Source organism: Daphnia pulicaria, chromosome 10 (genome assembly GCF_021234035.1).
Source record: "Daphnia pulicaria isolate SC F1-1A chromosome 10, SC_F0-13Bv2, whole genome shotgun sequence".
Lineage (NCBI taxonomy): Eukaryota > Metazoa > Arthropoda > Branchiopoda > Diplostraca > Daphniidae > Daphnia > Daphnia pulicaria.
Window position 1 is genome coordinate 1,145,430 of NC_060922.1, and position 20,866 is coordinate 1,166,295.

Consider the following 20,866-nt stretch of genomic DNA (forward strand, 5'->3'; position numbering starts at 1 on the left):
AGTGTCCCATTCCTCCCCTCCCCCCTAGTTTCCCCATCCCTGTTTTTAGATATAAAATTCCAAGCGGGAAATTCGGTCATAAGAAGAAATTTCAGTTGATGAAATTGACGTGATTGAAATAATTCCCCGTCTGAACCTGTTGCAGTATTTCAGCAGAGCGACTGACGACGCTAATGCAATCGCTTCCTATTGGTCAACTCAAGAAGACGGCGGTCGCAGTTTGGGTACAATCAACGGCACACATCTCGCTCCCGCATGCGTCTGCGTTGTGTCGTGAAAGCCTTTCGTGAACTCTCACGGCTGGATGGGGGGGAAAAAAACCCAAAATCAAATAAAAAAAAAAAAAGATAACCGGAGATTCGCTCTATGGACGCGCGGTGTTTGTGCTATGAGCATTTCAAGTAGAAGAGCGTGACCGAACGTGAATGTTTCCCATCAAGTCTAACTGTTTGGGCATATTTCATCAACTTTGCTTTATCTGAAGCTACGTACCGTCTGGACTGATGAGGAAAAATTAACAAACAAACAAAAAAAAACGAACGAACGAAAACACGTGAGAAAAACGTGAAAATACAACGAAGAGGTGCCTGTGTGGCAGCAGGTCCCTCTTGGACAAAACGTTTTCGACACTCATGAGTTGCACTTTGCTTGAAAGTTAAAATATTTTTGGAATTTGATTGATTACCAACAGACAAAGTTGTGAGGTACAACACAAGCCTAATCTAAAGTCGTTCTACATACGAGTTATTGAATGAAAGCCAAGAGAAAAACAGTTCCAATTAACCGCCTTGCTCAAGAATAATGGTACTCCGCACTATGTCAAGTCATAACCGCCATAATAAACGCCACAAACAGTCAAAAAGGAAGATTACATTAAATGTTTCCTACCTTTATGCCTGGGAAATTCAGCCAGGCATCCGAAGAAGTGCTCCATCCGAAGACTAGTTGAATCCACTAGACGAGACAGGAATAAGGGTGTCCTCGTGACTGCACCCACAGTCAAGAAAGGGGAAGAAGAGCGATTCCGTAACTCGATCGGTAGTTTCTCCAATCAAAGATGGATCCTGTTTATCTAAATAAAAAATAAAAAAATGTGTTACGAAAAATATTGACAGGAACAGTTAGCAGGGAAAAAGTTTAGTAAGGAAAAAGTTGGAAATGAGACAGTGAGTAAACACAATTTTTAATAAATATGGCAGAATTTAAAGGTTTCCATGTAGTACAAATAGCATTTATGCAAGTCATGCATCATTAAATACCTAGCAGGTCACAGGAAGAATTGTAAACGGAAATCATTACCCAAAGGATGACACTGAGATGACTGACGACAAGTCAATCCAAAGCACAAGCAAAACTGGCATATCTTGTGGCAATGATGGCTGGCTCCAGCCTTAATCTGCACAAAGGAAATAAAGGTTACATAATGCAAACAAACTGCCATGCATCACCTAGGGGTTACATGATGAATGTTAGCCAGGAACTAACATCTCACATATTTGGAACAGTTTATCTCTTCTACTTAAGCTCTCATAATCATTCTACTACAATTCTTAGTTTAATATACCTGCTAAACACTTTAAACAACATGGAGTGTCTATTGAGCTATTCTATAAAGACCAGCGACACCAGCGAGTGGGCACACGATCACGTTTCTGTAAAGACACAACTTTTTTACAAAACCATAGCAGACGACACTAATATTCTAATTAGGCAAACTTAAGATATCTCATATCGATTAGCAACATAGCAACTTAAGATATCGATAGAAATTATTCAAATAATTATTGATAGTACTGAAATTATTAGTTCCTCTCGTCAAGTCAAGTGACTCTACCACTCTAAAAAATAAAGTAAAAATTTGCACGAACCCGCAAATAATTACTTTTAGACTGAAACCTCAACCCTCCTAAGAAGCCAAGAGGGAATAATCACAATTTAATGAATTGCTTCTTTTAAAAAAATAAAATAAATAATAAAGTGAAAGTGGGTTTTTTTGTATTTATTTTCTTTCGCTTCTTCTTCTTCCAAGAGAGAAATTTTCCCGGATTCGATTATAGATTAAGCGCCCCTTTAAAGAAGAGAAAATATACGTCGGGAGGTGATGGCTGCTGCCTAGCCACTTGATGGTTATCTGATGAACGGCGTGAGGGGCAGTTTCAGCTTATATTTACTTAAAAAACAAAAATCCACAAGCACCTCTCGCACCGATGTGAATCAACCGACCGACGGTATATATACGCGTCTATATACATTCAACACGACGACGGCCTTATACGTTCACATAGGCAGCAGGACCCATTAAAAGAATTTTTTTTTTTTTTGCGTCGTCTTGGCGATTATTCACGGCGTTCAGAAAACTTTCTCACATTTTCCCACAGTGCCACACATAAAATAGCGTGCGGTGAAATTACACGGCACTCGCCAGCACAAGAGACCCTCAGACTGTTGTAATACCTGCCCGATGTGGATGGGACCGTCCGTTCACGCAAAAAAAGGAAAAAAAGTCCATCCGCAGCGCTGGGCTGTGTTGATGTCTTTTGCCGAGTTGAAGGATCGTATATTTTACGGGACGACTTGATGGGTGGCTGCTCCTGCCGCTTCCCCGCTTTATTTGTTTTCTTTCGCATTTATTATTAGACACATTGAAAGCTAGTTTCAGGCAAAAGATTTTCTCTCTCTTATGTATTTCATTTCCGTCGTCGACCGCGTCTGCAGGACAAATCACGACACATAGACACGACCGATTTTCCACCTTTTCCACCTTTTTCATCTCATTCCGTTTTATTATTTCTCCGCTGCTATTTTGATTCCAAAAAAAAAAGAAAGAAAAACATGTTTTTTTTTTAAGGGGGGGAAGCGACGGGCACGAAAAGCGTTTTGTCGGTTTTTGTCGTCTTTTCTTTCGGTTTTAAAAGTCAGCGGGAAAAAGCCAAAAAAAAAGAAAAAACCAGTCCGAGATTTATGCGCTCGTTCGGCCCACTGTCTCTCCTCTTAACCCTTAGCCCCCCTATATGTTACCAGGTAAAAAAAAGAAAAAAAAAAAGGTTAGTCCGCCGTCATCCGACCGAAATGTTATTTTCTCTCTCTCCAAACAGCTTGCGAAATCGCAATAAAAAAATCTCGAGAATCAAACAAACGAAATTATATTTTATTTTTCCTTGAATTCTGGTAATTGATGGGACGTATGCGAGTTGATTCTTTTCGTCAACAGCGCAGTCATCTGAATGATGAATTTTTATTCAACTCAATTTTTCCGTCTCATCGGGGTCAGTTTGTAGGAGAAAAAGAAGAAGATTTCTCTCTCCTGGAAATGGGATGCCAATTTTGGAGTTTTTCTTTCCTCTTTTATTGTGGGCCAGCCACTAAATTTTAGATTTAGTCTCTCCGCGGTTATATAAATGTGCGCACAAGAGACGGACGAAGAAAAAAAAAGAAAAGTAGAAGAAGAAAAACACATTTAGTTTTCTGGTAGATGTTGTGTGGATATTTGCAGTTTAAGAGTTTTTTCGTGGTCTATAAGGAGGCACAAGTGGGAGGGGCTGGAGGTGGGGGAGGAGGAGGAGGACATGGGCTGAAAGGTCCGGGTTCTTCTCTCCTGGTGCAGGTTTTTTGTGGACCAAATCTAATAACAATGGACAAATAGAATGAAAAAGAAACAACAATAGTGACTCTGGAGACCGGTGCGCTTCTATGTTGTTGGGCCCATTTAACACAGCAGCTAGTAGTGGACTTTTGCCACGTCCGGCGATGGGAAAAAAAGTAGCCAAGGATCAGGCGATGAAAACTGAGAGAGTGTCAAGTGGATACACGAAATACAAAAAGATCTGGATCTATGGGTAAACTGCTTGGCTATAGCCTATAGGTATAGAAAAGATCCCAATGGGAAAAAGTTTGGCGGCTATATCCAATCCAAACCACTGGAACTTTTTTGTGGGGAGTTGAGATGGACCACTTCCGCCCAAACCTTATGTGTTGTAGACACAGGACAACTAAAAAAGTACCCTATACTACATAACCCATTGAACTTTCCCTTGAAAGAAGAATCGAAACTTGTGATGGCCTCCTGGACTTTTTACAGCCACCCGAGCCAATTCCGGATTTCTCTCTCCTTTTCAATCAACTCGGATCGAGAGGAGAAATTGAGAATCTTCTAGTGCGTGTGTCATCCGATCGCCTTGCGTGTAGTACCACCAAGAGAGTTGGAATAGTTTCTTTCTCTCTAAAGTTACGTGAAAGTGAAGAGAGAATTGAAGACAGATCTGTCGGTCCGGCAGCAGCAGTGGCTTCTTTCTTCTTCTTCTTTCTATTGTATCGCCGACGTTATCATCCACAGGCCGGACAAATGGAGAGCAAATTGAATCCGCGTGTCATTCAAAAGCTCATCTTGATATTTATTTCATTTTAAGAAAAAATGGGAAGAATGGGAGAACATTTTAAAAGGAGGGACCAACTCGAGTGCACAAGCACTACTCGCACTAGTCGACACAGACACACGTGTGCACTTCTCTATACACACCCCGTGCGCTTATATATACACAGGTTGTAATAAATAGAAATAAAATTGAGATAGTCGAGTTTCTATACGCGGCCACTTGACCTGGATATTGTCCGATGTCGGCCACCAATTCTTTTTTACCTTTCCTCCCCTTTTTTATTTTCCACCCCAATTTCAATTCCATTCTCTTCTTCTCTTTGGGCTATGGGCTTTAATGACGCGGGTCAGCTTCCCACAAGGCACCTGATCCGGCACCTCATCATGGCCACATCACCGGTGAAATACTACGCTATTATGCAACATAGAAAGAAATAATAGCGCCGAGAAGAAGATTTCACTCGGCTTCAAACAAGGACAGCTCAAGGAATAATAGAACAAGATAAGGTGAAAACTTAAATTACAAGAGTGACTGGAACAAAAATATATCAAATTGACTATTTTGTGGTCCTTTCACCTTTTCCAGGTATTCGCTTTTCCTTCGTTTTTCTTCCCAAAAGGCAAAAGAATGCAACGAGAAATAAATTCTCCACTTTGGCCATTTCGCTCCTCCAGCTGTCACGATGATATGACGACTGGTGTACATAAATACTACGCGTGAGTTCACCTCTCTCTCTCTCTCTCTCTATGGCGCATATGCCAAAAAAAGCAGGTGTGGCTCTGATTATGTATTTCCTTCCTCGTCGTCCAAATGTCCTTATTTTATTTTTTCTCCCGACCATTCCGTATTCACGCGGGATCATCGCTGTGTAGGGCCATCGAGGGCATCCGCGCTCACACACTGTGCAGCGCTTTGTATGTGTCCGCGTGCGTCCAATAACGGCCGCCCATGTTTGGCCTGTCGCTGCGATTGAAAGAATCTCAATCGGTCCGCGAGTCTGCGGAGCTATAGGAGAGTTATCTAAGTTATGATTCACGATGAATCGTAATGATATCCTCCTCCCCCCGATGCCCCTTTTTTTTCTTCGACTCCAGTACAAACGCAGAGGCTCGTCCCAGTGTCTAACCTGCCCAGACAAAAGGCCAAGGCCCCGGCGCAAATGGAAACCTGTTGCTCTCCTGTCGTTGACTGCCAAAAAATGCGCGCATATTTATATTATTATTATTATTATTACAGCGCTCGGGAGAATAGAAAGAAAGAAAGAAAAAATATAAGGAGGCCAGCAACAACAGCAACAACAACAACAACAACAAACAGTATACGTCATATCCAGGATGATGATGGAGCCTGGACTTGAGAAAAGAAGAAAGGGAAAATAGAAGACGAAGAAAAGGCGCACGCGCTCTATGGCAACTCTCCGCACAATCCAATATATAAGTGCGCGCTTCACGAGAGAGGCCGTTTAGCAGAAGAAGAAGAAGAAGAAGAGAGAGTTCCATCTCAGTTGGCAGCTGGACGATAAGCGGAGGGAGGAAAGAGAAAAAGAAAAAAAGGAGTAGGCGGAAGGACTTGTCGCGGGCGCGCGTCGCTCGGCGGGAGACGCCAAACTCTGGCGCACGGCGCTCGCTACATCCACGCGCGATGAATAATGGAACGCTCTCCACCACCGCACATAGCCGCCTGCCAGTGCCTCCTACTGGCTGCCAGCATATGATTTTCATGAATGAGAATATCAGACAATAACAACAGGCCAGTCTCTGTGTCCAGAAAATAAAAAATAAAAAAAAGGAATTTCTTCTTTTATTTTTCTTCTCTTCCAGCCAAAGTAATAATAACAAAAGAAAAAGAAAACAAGGATGTGTAAGGTGACGGTCATGGTGTGTGTGCGTATACTATACACCAGTATAATAACCGCATAATGGCCCGGCATGGTCGACGATGTCGTCATATAAGAGCGTCCGTCGAGAAGCGGCGCCATGGCCGCCCATTATTTAAAACCAGACGGCACTTTTCTATTCTATTCTTTTTTCATTTTTTGGTTGGCCCAAAGGTCGTTTGCTGGTAGCTGCTGCTGACCCATCTACGCTCCGTCGTTGCGGATGATGAAGATGACCAGAGCCATTCAAGAGTCAGTTAGCAACAAACATACCGTGAGCATAGCGAATAAAATATGAGACGGTCGGTTCAACGGGAACAAAAACCGCACGAGGCATATTTAAAAGAGTTTGAAGCGGACAAATCGGCGGCCAATCAGTCACCTGAGCTGATGACAGGTGAACGGGACTTGAGCGAATAATATGTACATAAGTGCAGCAGTTATTGGCAATTATTATCTAAGTGGAGGAATTTCCTGTTTGATGACTCGATGTAGTGCGGATTGGCGCAATGGATGGAAGATATTGTTTTGCTACAGAGGAATACCGGGCTGAATGGATTCGACTGTCATCCGGATATGGACGACCGGAGTTATCAATGAAGGAAGACAAAAGAATACAAAAGAAAAAGAGGGTTGTACGGCTATTATGAACAAGTCCACCTACAAGGATGTATTCATACGGGTTCAGAAATGTTTTACCCCGTTATTCCGTGAGATTCTCACGAGATTGCGGAATGAGAACTCGCAGATGAATGTTTAAGAGAGGAAGGAAGAAGGGCATGTCGTGGCCGTGCAGAAGAGGCAGGAGAGGTCATTGAACTCAAAGAGATTGCGCAGACACTGGTTATGTATTCTTTTAAATCGACCCAGAACCAATCAAATTATAAGAATGACGAGCTTATTACTAATGAGTTTTATTGATGCATTTCATGACAAGCATCGCCAAATGTGTTACTTTGATTACCAGTGTTTTAACACACATTACAACTGGGATTGAACTAACTTATTTTACCACCTAGAAAGTGACTCTTCATTCTAATTTAAAGATTTGCTTTTAATTCTGTTATTTAGACGTGTGATTGACATGGATTGGAAAGCAATCATATTTCTGAGTTACAATTATGCTGTCAACTTGCTAATCAAATAGATTTAAGTGGCGGCGCGGATTGACGGTCGGCACTTACCACTAAAACTATCGGTTCAGCAATTGATGCAGGCCTTTGTCACTGATTCAGATCCTAACTTATATCAATGTCAATTCTAAATCTTCAAACGCTGTCTCCAGAAATTTGAATAGTTCCTAACTTGAATCTAACCTCATAAACGGTCGATCTAAAATCGTTGCAAGTGGTGTTTAAAATTGGAGCGCCCATGAAAATATCGTCGTTATTCCCGAAGGTTTACACTGTGTGAACACACTTGTTATAAATTCCAGTCAGCAAATTCTTGAATGCAAAACACAGGCAATGCAGCAAAATGGAGAGAAATGGCTACCGTGAGTATCGGTCATAGATGCCACTGACTGATCATGACAGCGTAGCCTCACCGGCCGCCGTTTCAATACAACTCTGATACATTTAAGCCAAATGAACTTTGAACCTAAATAAATGAGTTCACTTTCCAAGAAAATACTACGTGGTTTTACATCAACTTTGGTTGCTTTAGTAGCTCCCGTCCCCTGCCCAAGTCACTACCTCACTTAATTGATTAAGTATGAGTGATGTTTGAATTAAAAGTTATAATAGAATATTAGACTTGTATGATGTAACATGTTTCGTGTTTCTACACATGAACTTTACTGATATAATATTAGACTACTTTTTCCGATACAACCCTTGTGATGTTATGTATTGGGCACATACGAGGTCTCCGATGGAATACATGCGCGTTGTTAGCAATGTTTAACACTACTCATATTTTTAAAATAACAAGATTTTGTTGCGTTGAAATAAGATCTCTGAGAGAGCTGGTCTCTTCATGAAGCATTACCTCAAAAGTCAGTTGTAGTCAAAATTTCGAATTTTTCCGAATTATATCTACAATGTCTTTTGAATGAAGAGACAGCATTAAATATACTGGCAATCCAACCAGAATATCAATCAATTTTACGGCCAACTTCATTGGTGAAAAATTCGAGCTTCAGCCGTGTGAAATGTTCGAATAACGCCTCATGTTATAAATTGGGCTCATTGAAAGCATTCTGTACAACAAAGTCTTCATAGTTCACGGTCTTAAATATATCATTTCGATGAAAATTAAGGTGAATTGATACATTTACACCTCAACGGCAAAAATTGTATGCCCAACCTTTCAACAGAGAAAGTAATTTACCGGATTTTTTGTCAAGATATAATAGAATGACGTAGGACTTCAAAAGTTCTTCGTCTTATTACACTTGGTATACTAGACGGACACACGAACAAGTGATGCAAAAACTATCGACAATAGCCATGAGCAACAGGTGCGAAGTGCATTGGATGTTAATAAACCAGAAAAGGATGAGAAGAGGGCGGCTCGCTTCCGAAGAGAACGACAGTGAGCTCAAATCAGTTCCTGTCATATTTATCGCTCAAAACTATAATGTCGAATATTACGATCTATGATGTCATATATTTCGTGTTTCTAAACATGAACTCAAATTATACATCAATTAACTAATATTCTGAATACCACAAATGAGTAAAAAAATGTATCCCAACTGCGGAGTCTTCAATGAATTACCCGTGGGTATGTAACTAAAGTTTTCGTTATCTTATTAGCCTTATATAGAATTTTGTATTAATTAAAATCAGGGTTAAATCGTGCTCGATTCAATAACTCGTGAATTCTTCGTTTGTACTTGCGCGTACATGAAGAATTCCAAATCTAACAACTCCAAACCACACATTAAATGACGGAATTGGATGAACGAGTCGAGCACACAGCGTACATAAAAACGGTTATCCGACCAGATATCAATCAATTGAATGGCAAACTTCATGGGTGAAAACACTCGATCTCAAGTCACTAGTAATGTTCGATTTAAGCCTCTTGTCATAAATGTGGCTCATTAATAGCTATCTGTGCAACAAATTCTTCATAGTTCGTGGTCTTAAATATGTAATTTGGATGTAAATTAAGGTAAATTAATAGAATTAATGCAAATACGATCGACGATAGCCGCGAGCAACAGGTGCCAAGTGCATTGGATGTTAATAAACCAGAAAAGGATGAGAAGAGGGCGGTATTACTTCCGAAGGGATCGACAGTGAGCTCAAATCAGTTCCTGTCATATTTCACTAAAAACTATAATTTCGAATATTACGATCTATATGATGTCATATATTTCGTGTTTCTAAACATGAACTCAAATTAAACATCAATTAACTAATATTCTGAATACCACAAGTGAGTAAAAAAATGTATCCCAACTGCGGAGTCTTCAATGAATTACCCGTGAGTATGTAAATCAAGTTTTCGTTTTCTTATAACCCTTAAATAGAAATTTTTATTACTACAAAACAAGTTTTCTCGTGCTGGATTCAGTCAGTCGTGGATTTCTTTTTTGCAGTTTTCGGCAACAAAGAAATGACACCCATAAACTGCAATCTTCTAAACGTTAATCAACGAGCCGAGCTTACAGATTACTTGAAACTGGTGATCCGACCAGAATATCAATCAATTTAGTGGCCAAGTTCAGTTGGTGAAAACATTCGAGCTTCAGCCATGTGAAATGTTCGAATACCGCCTCTTGTTATGCATTGGGCTCATTATTAGCACTCCGTACATCACACTCTTCAAAGTTCGCGGTCTTATAGTTGTCATTTCGATGTGAATCAAGGCGGATGAATACATTTTCACCTCATCAACAAAGATTGGACAACACCCTCTCACCAGAGTTAAGGCAGTTTACCGAATCTCTTGTCAATAGAGTTGAATGACGACGAGTACGCGATATCAAACTCTTAAAAAGTGATTCGTCTTTGCACACTTTGTTTTGAACGAAGCGAACGTCAAATAAGGCAGCACTCCAGATGCCCAACAAGATTATAACCAGCAAGGTGTGCAACGTCTACAAACTACTGCGAAGATGACGGGAGTTGGTTAAACAAGAAAAACAAAATCATTTGAAAAAAAGGGCAGAATGAAATAGCGCTTTTTTCTTTTAGGTGGGCAGGTTTTGAGCGAGAAAGTTTCAAAAAAGCAACTTGGCCATAATGAATAGAAAGAGACGGTTAGAATGTATACAACACGAACGAGAGCCCAGCGGACCCAAAAGCGAAGAAGCAGGTGATATGGTCCTACCTTGAAAACTCACAAGGGAAAAAAGAAAAGAAATAAAAGGGAAAACGGCAACAGGACGAAATAACGCGCAACCAACGACCCACAACCAAAGGACCCGAAAAAAGAGAATAACCCAACACGTCTATCTATCTATCTACAGTACATGTATACGTATATATATATCTCTAAAAGGGCTAACCAGGTAGAGAGATATATATGTATACAAGCTGGCACCCCGTCGAGTCAATACGCATATGTTTGAATCGCAAATTAGAAGAATATCTTCATTTCTCTCCTCTCTCTCTCTCTCCTTCCACGAAAATGAAAAAGCAGCTCGTCTTGTACCTCCAAAAAGGTTCTGCCTTCTCCCGCAAAGGACCACCACCAGAGGAAAGTTTTGGAGAAAAAAAAAGGGACCCGAACAAACTCTCAAACGGGAATAATCATGTAAGAAAGGAAGGAGGAATAAAAACGAAAGGGAAAAGAAAAGAAAAAAAGACGAATAGAGCTAAAAAGCATTGACTGGTGGGCTCTGCCATGATCTATAGTGTTGTGATGGCCGGACACATTATCTGACTGGGAGATCGACGCTACATACAGTCGTCTGTTTCTTATGTTTCTCCCATTTGCTTTCCCCCCGTTCCGTTTATACATTTAATGTGTATAACTCTTTCGGGTACCTCGCAGAGATATGGAAAGGTTCAGGCTTTTATTTTTACTTTTTCAGAAAAACCCCACCGGGGCAGAGAGAGAGAGAGAGAGAGCATATAGCTCCTCGGCTGTGCTGGCCCTATACACAGCTGTCATTGGCTTTTCGTGCAAGCGTGATACCTTCTTTTGCCTTTTTCTGTTTTGTTTTTTTTTCTTCTTTTCTTTCTGTATAAACTTGTTGGTGTTGTTCTTCATCATCTTCAACACGCCTCGTTATTATATTCTCTCTTGTATTATTTCCATCGCAGTGTCTTCCTTCAGTCTCCATCACCTGATATCCATGTTGCTTGGATATAGCGCCGGTGCTGTGCAGTGCAGCGCCCGTCTAGATAGAAGGAGGATAGAACCAACGCCATTTGCATGCTGGCCAGCAGCATATATATATACACATTTGATATATACACATCGGAGCCTAAAAGTCCAAGGTGATATGCCCAGCAGTGTGTATATGTAATAGAGGAAGAAGAAGAAGAAACAGCTAGGGGTTCGTACAGAAAAAGAAAAAGAGAAAAAGTATTTAGGGGAAGACGGGAAAAAAGAAATACGAACGAGCGCCCGATCCGGATTGTTGCTGTTGTTGTTGTCGTTGATGAATACGAGGCACAGCACCAGACACAGACGTATATATATATATACACGGCCATATAAACACACGAGGGAATAACCATCAGCACGGCGCTGTATCAGAAAAACTTTGCATGGGAATTCGCTGGCCACGACGACCCCGGCCACGGCGTAGCGCAGCACCCGAGACCGATAGCATCACACGGATTTCCTCGTGTCCCCTTTCACCTATTATTTCAACTTACCCACTTAGATTCTTCGTCTACATTTTTTTCTTCTTTTTAAACAGTTGGAATTCTTTCTTTTGTTTTGTTTTTTCCCCGACTTTATTTTTACGGCAAGAATGAGAGGCTACACCTTGCGCGTTGCGCAAAACGGGCCTCCTCGTGAGGGGCGCGCGAGAGCAACCTGATCCGGTTGGCATTACAATGCAAGAAAAACTCGGTTGGAGCGGGCCAGGGACGAGGAGGTGCCCGTGTAGCGGCAGGTCCCTCTTGGTCACGAAATGTTCAACAAGAGATTTTCAAAGTTAATTTTCGAATTTCATCGTGGATACCCACAGACAAAGTGTGTGAGGTAAAAAACCGAGCCTGATCTATATATGCTTATTTAACCCCTTACTGAGTAAAATAAATAATAAAAATGGCAAGAGAAAACAGTTCTACGTCAATAGCCTAGCTCTGGAATAATCGTACTATGTCACAACGTAATCAATGCCACGAAATAGTCGAAAAGGAAGAATAGAGATGAATGTTTCCTACCTTTATGCCTGGGAAATTCAGCCAGGCATCCACTGTAAGTGCTCCATCCATCCGAAGACTAGTTGAATCCACTAGACGAGACAGGAATAAGGGTGTCCTCGTGACGGCACCCACACTTAAGAAAGGGGAAGAAGAGCGATTCCGTAACTCGATCAGTAGTTTCTCCAATCAAGAGGGATGCTGTTTATCTAAATCAAAAATCAAAAATGGGTTACGAAAAACATTGACAGATACAAGTAAGCCAAAGTTAGAAATGAAACAGTGGGTAAACCAAATAAACTGGAGAATTTAAGATTTCCACATTATCACTGCATTTATGCAAGTCATGCATCATTAAATAATTAGCAGTTAGCAGAAATTAAAGAAACAATAGAATAATTACCCAAGTGATGATGCTGAGATTGTTGGTGACAGGTCAATCCCGGTACAAGCAAAACTTGAATATCTTGTGGTTATTTGATGACTGGCTCAGGCCTTAAATCTGCACAAAAGAGAAAGGTTCAAACAGTGCAAACAAACTGTCATGCATCAACAGAGTGGGCATAAATACATGATAAATGCTAGCCAGGAACTAACATTTCACTAATTCAGAACAGGTTTATTCTATAATTTGAGCTCCCATAATCATTCTATTCGTATTCTGAGTTTTAATTTACCATTACGGTGAGTGTATTCGGAGATTCCATAAAGAGCCACGACCAGAGTTGACGAGCACATTTTTGGAATGACACACACGTTGAAATTGAAACGAAACGTTCTAGCAGACGACACTTATCATTTCATCAAGCAATAAGAAATCGATAGAAATGATTAAAAATCGACTCCCCGCCTAAATCCAAAGCGCTCAAAAGTCAAAAGCCAAGGAAGGCAAGAGGAAAATAAATTCCGCGATTACGCCACGGCGAGAGAAGACGAAAAATAAGAAAATCATACAAGAAAAACAAACCCCCCCCCCCAAAAAAAACAAAATAACAAAACAAAATGGGAAAATGCAAGGTAGATGTACAAAAAGAGAGGGCGGGAGTCGCGGGGCTCATCTCGGCTGGATGTCCCGCGCCGCAGCATCACGCAAACTCCCACAATTCATCTCGTTTCTCGGAAAATGAAGCCGCAAATTCTCAAAGGGACACACGTACGTATCTACCGACATTTGATTCTCATCATTCTTATAGATAGATGCATACACACGCACGTGCTGCATCTCTTCGATCAATTTTCTCTTTTGAAATTGTTGATCTTTCTTCAGCAAATATTTCTTTCCTTTTTTCCAAAACTTATTTCTTAGATAGATCTCCCATTTTCTTTTTCGACTTTTTCGACTTTTTTTGAGTTTGGCTGTTGTTGTTGGTGTCTCCGCGATGGTCTCTGCTACACGCCCAGATGGTTCTCGTCTCCATTGATTGTGTTTCCTTCCCGTTTTGGAACAAACAAGAACGCATGTATCTTCGCAGCGACGATCCATGTGCCAGCAGCAGCAGCTCGTGTCCAGCCTCAATTGCGCTGCTGCATGCCTCACCTTGTAAACCCGGCAGTGCTGGCCGGCCGGCCAGCCGGACATGGTGAACACTCTATTTATATCTGCACCGAGAATCAGAAGAGTCACAACGACTCGGCGTGTATAATTGAGAGGTCTTATTTGAAAAAAGAAAAAGAAATACAAGAAGGAAAATAGTTTGGGCGGGGGGAAAAATCGAGACGGGCCAGCAAACTATATAGTGGAAAGTGCTGCCCAGCAGTTGTACGTACCGAATGTAAACCAACGTGATTTGGAGATCCCCAAATAAGCCAGCACCAGAGGAAGAAAAGAGAGAGAGAGAAGAGATGGATTGCTAGTTCGTTAGATTCTCTCTCCGCGGTGATTTTCCAGGGAAAAGTCGCAGGCTGCTGGTCCAGCAGCTCAGCTCAGCTCATCTCACACATATAGGGCTGCTGCTGCTGCTGTGGGACTCGATGGTTCTTGTGTATTTTACAAGAATGATGACTACTCCGTCTTCTTTCTCGATTTGCACATCAGTGCGCTTGTAGTCTGCCCTTATTTGGGGAACAAGAGAGAACAGATTGGTTGTTGGCTGCTCTCGCTGGACCGCTATTATTATAAGACTCTCTCACTCGAGTCTATGTGCGCTCTATACCTCAGACTAGCTCTCTTATATAGCCATATAGCTTTCAACTTTTCTTTTTTTTTTTTTTTCTTTTAGTGCCCAGCCAAGTCTTTGGAGTGAATGAATGAATTTTGTTTGTGCGCTGTTTGCGGTGCATCACAAGCCCAGATACGGCCCGGTTTTTACCGAGAAAAGAGAAGAGACAGAGAGAGGCAAAAAAAAGAAAATTTCCAGTCAAAATTACAAGGAATGCAGAGGCAGCAGCAGCACACAGTATATAGTAGATCAATGGAGTTTTGTGTCTAGTTGAACTCGGGATCACCTTGACCAGCAGCAGCACCTCATTCCATTGACGATGGCCCCTGTGTGTATGCACCTGACTCTCCATTGTGCCTGTAGATGATATGGCCCGGCTTTCTATGTGAACCTCTCCCTCTTTTCAGACCGTTTTTCTCTCTCTCTCTCTCTCTCTCTCTGCTGGACAACAAAAAAAGGAAACCTTCTCGGTATTGTTGTACAGGTTGTTTTCTGTCGGCTCCGCGCTGCCGCCGTGCGAGTTTTTCTCCCCTTCCTCCGGTTTGGCCAGGTGCTTTTTGCTCCTCTTGGTGCCTCAGCTTGATCATCATTGACGGGCGACAAGTCGAGCGGATCAATGCAACCAGCTACTTCCATCCCCAATCCATCTAAGCCAATTCTGTCTGTGGCGATGACCTCCTTTGACCATCTCCAACAAATCTCCTTTCCCTCCCCCTCTGGCCGTCCCAATATGTACAACCCTCGATGGCCGATACTTCTTGTTCCGAATCAATGTAATACACAGCATATCACAAACCTGTTGCTGCTGCCGCCGCCAGCCGCTAATGCCCGGCAACACACACACACAAAAATTTTCAGACAAACGCGGAAACAAACAGCTCAGCAAAATGGAGATGGAGTTTCACATTGACGCAACGCTCCATTTGGGTTGTGATGGAGTGGGTGTAAGCATCTTCTGACCTAAAACGAAATGAAAAAAAAATAAAAAATAAAATAAAATAAAGAAAAAGACAAAAAGAAAAGAAAAATAACCAAACTGCGCCAGTGAATATACTCGATCTGCTGCGGGAGACAATGAAACAGTGGGAATAGGGCGGAGGTATATTTTCTTATGTAATATTTTTCTTTTTTCTTAGGGGGGGATTTTCCACTGTCGTTCTTTTCTCGCCATGTTTTTTCGTTTCTTTCTTTAAGAGGAGAGGCCCTTTTTTTTGTGGTTGCGGTTGTTGTTGTTGTTGGTGGTTGCTTCACGTTTCGTCTTTTTCTCGCGACCGGGAAGGCGCGTGTACAACGTGCTGTACGCGTGGGGCGGTGCTAATGATGACTAACGATCTCCGTGGCCGTTTCGTTGTGTGTGTGTGCAACGTTTACAAAAACAAGACTGTTTAGAACACGTTTATAAGCTCGTTAGGCACTCGATGAGAAGACAGAATCCATCCTGTTCTCCCCCCCCCCATCCCTGTTCCTTTTTCGTCTTGGAACTTGGTCGTTTGTTGTTTAAATTCGGTGGATGTCCGACGCTTGTATTTATTTTCCTTCATCTTTGACGCAACTTTGATTCTCTCGTTGAAATACATTTACGTACGCAGCGCATCCAGCCAAACGAAAAATACTATAACAGTTGTTAACCCAGAATTTCATCATCCAAGTTCACCTCGCTGGGGCGCATTCAATTAAAAGTCGAGCAAGAAGAAAGAGCTTATAATCGAATTCAAAAATCTGGGTCTCTCTACAGCTAATTATACAAAAACCTAGTGGTGGTGCTGTTTCTCTCAACGCCCGTCTTCCGTTTCATTTCGCACCAGCGCACCCGCAAACAGTTGCAACGCATATTTCCAGCCAACAGATGTTGTTATGCATTACGGGTTGCTCTGTGGGGCGCATTCATAAACCCAGTGACCGGACAACAGCGCGCCAAACATGTTACCGGCCCCGGCTGAGAAATATGTTGACGGCTTATTAGCTGACGAGCATTCCAACTATGTCTCGAATCACTACGCGGCAAAACCCAGTCTATACTATTCAAGTGTACATACAGAGTATACTATTATTACGTATAGCATACTATAGCATCCGCAATCGGCCGGCACATACGGTCCGTTTTTCTATGTAATAAGAGAGACATTCAAAACGTCGAGGGGAAGGGGGAGGGGGGGTGAGACGATGGCCATCAAGCCACAAGACGCTTCTGTTTGTATATAATACTTGGCCCCGTGTGGGTGTACAAATACAATCCGCGCATACAACGTTATTGGTCCGCTTCTTGTTACACATGTTTGTAACTTGTAACTGTTTGTGTGTGTGCGCGCATTCCACGAGCCCGACCGCATTGATGGGCTAAAGCGAATCGCTCATCGGAGAGATTGTTCGAAAATTGAGAGAGAGAGAGAGAAGAGCCACTTGTTGTCTCGCGGCCCAACGGTCAGCGGTTTGAGTTTTACTATATCTGGTAAATGATAGAGTCTCTCTTTGATGTTGTCGAGGGACCCCATCCACTATTATGAGGAGTGTTGCATTCCTCCGCATTTTTTTATTCTTCTCTCATTCTTGGTCGAGTGCTGGGCTGGATGGCTGAGACAGAAGAGGCACGGGACTGGGACTGGGACGGAGAGTACTTATTCTTGTTTCCTATAATGGGCGCTGCATCAAACACAGTAGGAGGCTTTGTTGAGGGTTGAGACGCATCACATCCACCGAGAATCTGAAGAGCTACAAGTGATGGGCATTTGGGGGCAAGTAACAGATAAGCGCACACCCCCACTCTGTCTCATTCCATCCGTTATACATTTTTAAAAAATATCAAAATGTATTCCGAACGAAAGAAATGGCAACGAGAAAAAACGAGACAAGAAAAAGGGAAAAACGTTTCAATGGGAAACAAATTCCCTTCACCGCAACTATTTCAATTCGGCTCTTTGTGCTTGAGTCGATCCAGCCACCGACATTGTTCAGAAGAAATGTTGTTGAGGAATCTATTCGATGAGCTACATAACATTTTTAAAAGCCACCGCTTTGCTTCAAGTCATTTTTTGGGATTCGGAGTGAATGGATGTTTACTATACTCATACATGTGTGTACTGCAGTCGATTGGAAATATGGAAATTTCTCCTGCATTGGCCAATGTAACACACATCACTTGCCGCTGACGCGCTAAACGGGTTGTTGTTGGTTTGTGCTCCGCTGCCTTTCTATTCTGCGGAATGTTTCATCCATTTCTAAGAAGAAACTAAATCAACATTTATTTTTATTTATTTTTTGTTGTTGTCATCGTCCATAACTATTCGTTATTTGGCTTTTATTACCTGTTGGATCTGATTTGATTCTTCATTTCTAGTCGAGTGAGGATAGACTCAATCTAACGGAGGCCGCCAGTTGCCACCCCCATCATCGCCAATGTCTTCACAGGGGATGGAAAGCGAACGGCCAGAGTTCTGTTTGAGTAGCGACACTTGAAAAATAGACCAAGGGAAAGTAGAGAGAGAGAGAGTATAGACACTTTGAAGGCCCTCAAGTACCTGTTGGTATCGTTTTGGAGAACACTGTGTGTACACACACACTATGGACCGGGCCGCTCTTCTTTTGTTGTAACGCAGAAAGCAGTCAGTCCTTGTGTATGCGCATCTTGTGTGCAAAGAGAGAACAGTACGCTGTGTGTGTTTATATACACAAGACGAGAATATGTATACACTATATACACCAGACACTGGAAAAAGAAGAAGAAGAAGAACTGTTGGCATACCGTTCCAGTCTGCATTCCATCGAGCCATCGACTCCGGCAGCCCCTGGACGGATGAAACGTCTTTCTTTCTCTCTTTTTTTACTATTCATTTTCTTTCTCTCGCATATAGTATACGCTGTTTCTCCTCTATTTTTCACTTGGGCCCATTATTAGAGAGTCACATTCTCCGCTTTTTCTATCAATGACTACAACACGACACATAGTTCAGTAGAGAAAAAAGGAGCAAAGAGGGATGGAAGTGAGGATACGCTTCATCCATCACGGCCAATAATTCGGCTTGTCGTCAGGTATAGATATCGCCGAGTAGCTTCTATGGATATATGCCGTCTCTCCTTGAGAACCTTGTACACACTGTTTAGAAGACATTTTTCTATAACTTTGTTGTTGTTGTTTGAAAAAAAAAAGTCGTTGCCGCGCTTGTTATTTCGCCTCCGCCCGCATAGGCCGCCACTGTGATCGATGACACCAATGTGCTCGCTATTAACAATCAGCTGACGGCAGTGTACGGCAGTCACTTCTTCTCGGCATATCATACATAATAACTATTTTTTTTTTTGGGGGGGGGGGAATTGCATCATTTTTCTGGGACATTTTTTCTTTGATATTTGGTTTGAATATTTGATTTCTTCGCGCGCTCTCTCACCCGTTTCCCTCGCATTTTCAAATTTTCGGGGGAAGCAGAGATAACGCAGGTAACCCGGGCAACACCTGGGCATTCATTTTTTGTTTCGTGAATACCGTCGTGAGAATAAGCACGTACGGAATGATGGGCCACGTTAACATTTTCAAGGTAAAAAGAAAAAGGAAAAATGTTTCGGATGGGAAGAAAAAAAGAAAGAAAAGAGATGGCGATATCATCATGACAACTATGAAACATAAAGATTACGAAGGCGCCCGATTCGTCAGCCCGCCCCATAAGAGTCCATAAGCGCTTGTATATAGAAAATAAAAAAGGAAACGAATTAAAAAATCAAAATCTCCACCTGACAAATCAAAGGGGAATTTACGATCTCGTAAACGACCGAGACGCTTTCCAGGTTGTTTACTTATTAATTATTCATGTTCATTTTTATAGGTGGTATTATGATGCGTTAAAGACCACTTCTTTCAAGCCCGCAGAGAAATAAAAATAAACCAAATGAAGAAGAAGAAGAAGAAGAAGAAGAAGAAGAAGAAGAAGAAGAAAGAGAAGGCAACACAACACACACACACACACGAAGGAAACACACAGTTGATATATAAATACACGTGTGAGGTGGTGCTGGGCTGTTTGTTAACTCTCGTTAGTGTCTACTGTCTACTGTCTATTCCTCCTCCTCCTCCTCCTCCTACCGGCTCATTTTCTCTGTTAAATAATCGACCACTTCCGGTGCTATCCCGGTGCATTCCCGCCCCCCCCCCCATACAGTCAACGGTGAAATAAGAAACAAACAAAACGCCAAAGAACAAACAAACACGCCGACTGCCCTTCTTATTTTCCCCCTTTTCTCTCCTATCAAACGTTTGGCATCGAGAACTGACTGTGGTACGCGTCCGTGTGTGTGTGTGTGTGTGGGTGTTTGTCTTACGGGTTACGTGAAAAGATCGGGGGCAATTGATTCGGTCGGACGAGCACAACGTCGGCGCGGGTCGAGCGGCGGGCGTGATTTTATTCGTTCCGTGATTTCCATATTTCGTTTTTTCTTTCTTGGAAATATGTCTTGGGTTTTTTTTTTTTTTGAGGTTGTTGTTGTTGTTGGCGTTTCCCCCCTCCCCCCTTTAGTCTCTTTTCACACTTGGTGGTTGTATTAGTATCAGGTATGACAGTGTCGCGCCGTCTAGGTCGTCGCCGACACGCCCGCGCTTTCTCTCGTTCCCTTTTTCTTTTTCATTTTCTATTTTCTTTTTTCCCCCCCATCCGGCCGTCATCTCTTAGACCTCCTCTCGTGCATGATGACCGCTGTTTGTATCTTTTTCTTTCTATTTTTGTTTTCTTGGTACTCTTCTTCTTCTTTTTCTTCTTCGTGCAGTGACTGTAGATCAGCTTACACGGGAGAGCGGCCAGAATAACCCCGACAAGGTATCACTCGCCCATCATAGACTCATTCCCGCCCATTCCGACCGACGGACGTGTCTTCCTATTTATTTGTGGTAATCGCCGTAGTGATGATGATGATAATAATAATAATAAGGCATGCATATATTCATCAGCCAGCAGAGAGAGAAACACAAGAGAGCGAGAGAGAGAGAAACGGAGAGACAGAGGGAAATGAAAATGAGAAGTTTCACGTTTCGCGCTAAAAGCTCATTTCAGAACCCAACCGGATTCGATTACAATTGCGTGTCAGCATATGTTGAAAAATGATCAAACGCTCTGTCTTCTCTTTCATTTTCATCTCCCCATTTTTTTTTGTGTGTGTGTTTGTGTGTGTCTTTTTACAAGGAAATGAAGAGGAATTTTT

The 20,866-nt window shown here is 42.1% G+C and overlaps 2 long non-coding RNA genes across 2 annotated transcripts; both read right to left on the reverse strand.

The window, feature by feature from the left end:
• Positions 1-1,267: 1,267 nt before the first annotated feature.
• LOC124314364 lies at positions 1,268-13,752 on the reverse strand. Its single transcript, XR_006911192.1, has 4 exons — positions 13,205-13,752; positions 12,931-13,029; positions 12,549-12,736; positions 1,268-1,396 (listed from the first exon to the last, which is right to left on the reverse strand). It is a non-coding gene; the product is annotated as an uncharacterized LOC124314364 (long non-coding RNA).
• A 1,207-nt stretch (positions 13,753-14,959) lies between these two features.
• Positions 14,960-18,308, reverse strand: LOC124314369. Its single transcript, XR_006911197.1, has 3 exons — positions 17,989-18,308; positions 17,755-17,912; positions 14,960-15,646 (listed from the first exon to the last, which is right to left on the reverse strand). It is a non-coding gene; the product is annotated as an uncharacterized LOC124314369 (long non-coding RNA).
• Positions 18,309-20,866: the final 2,558 nt, after the last annotated feature.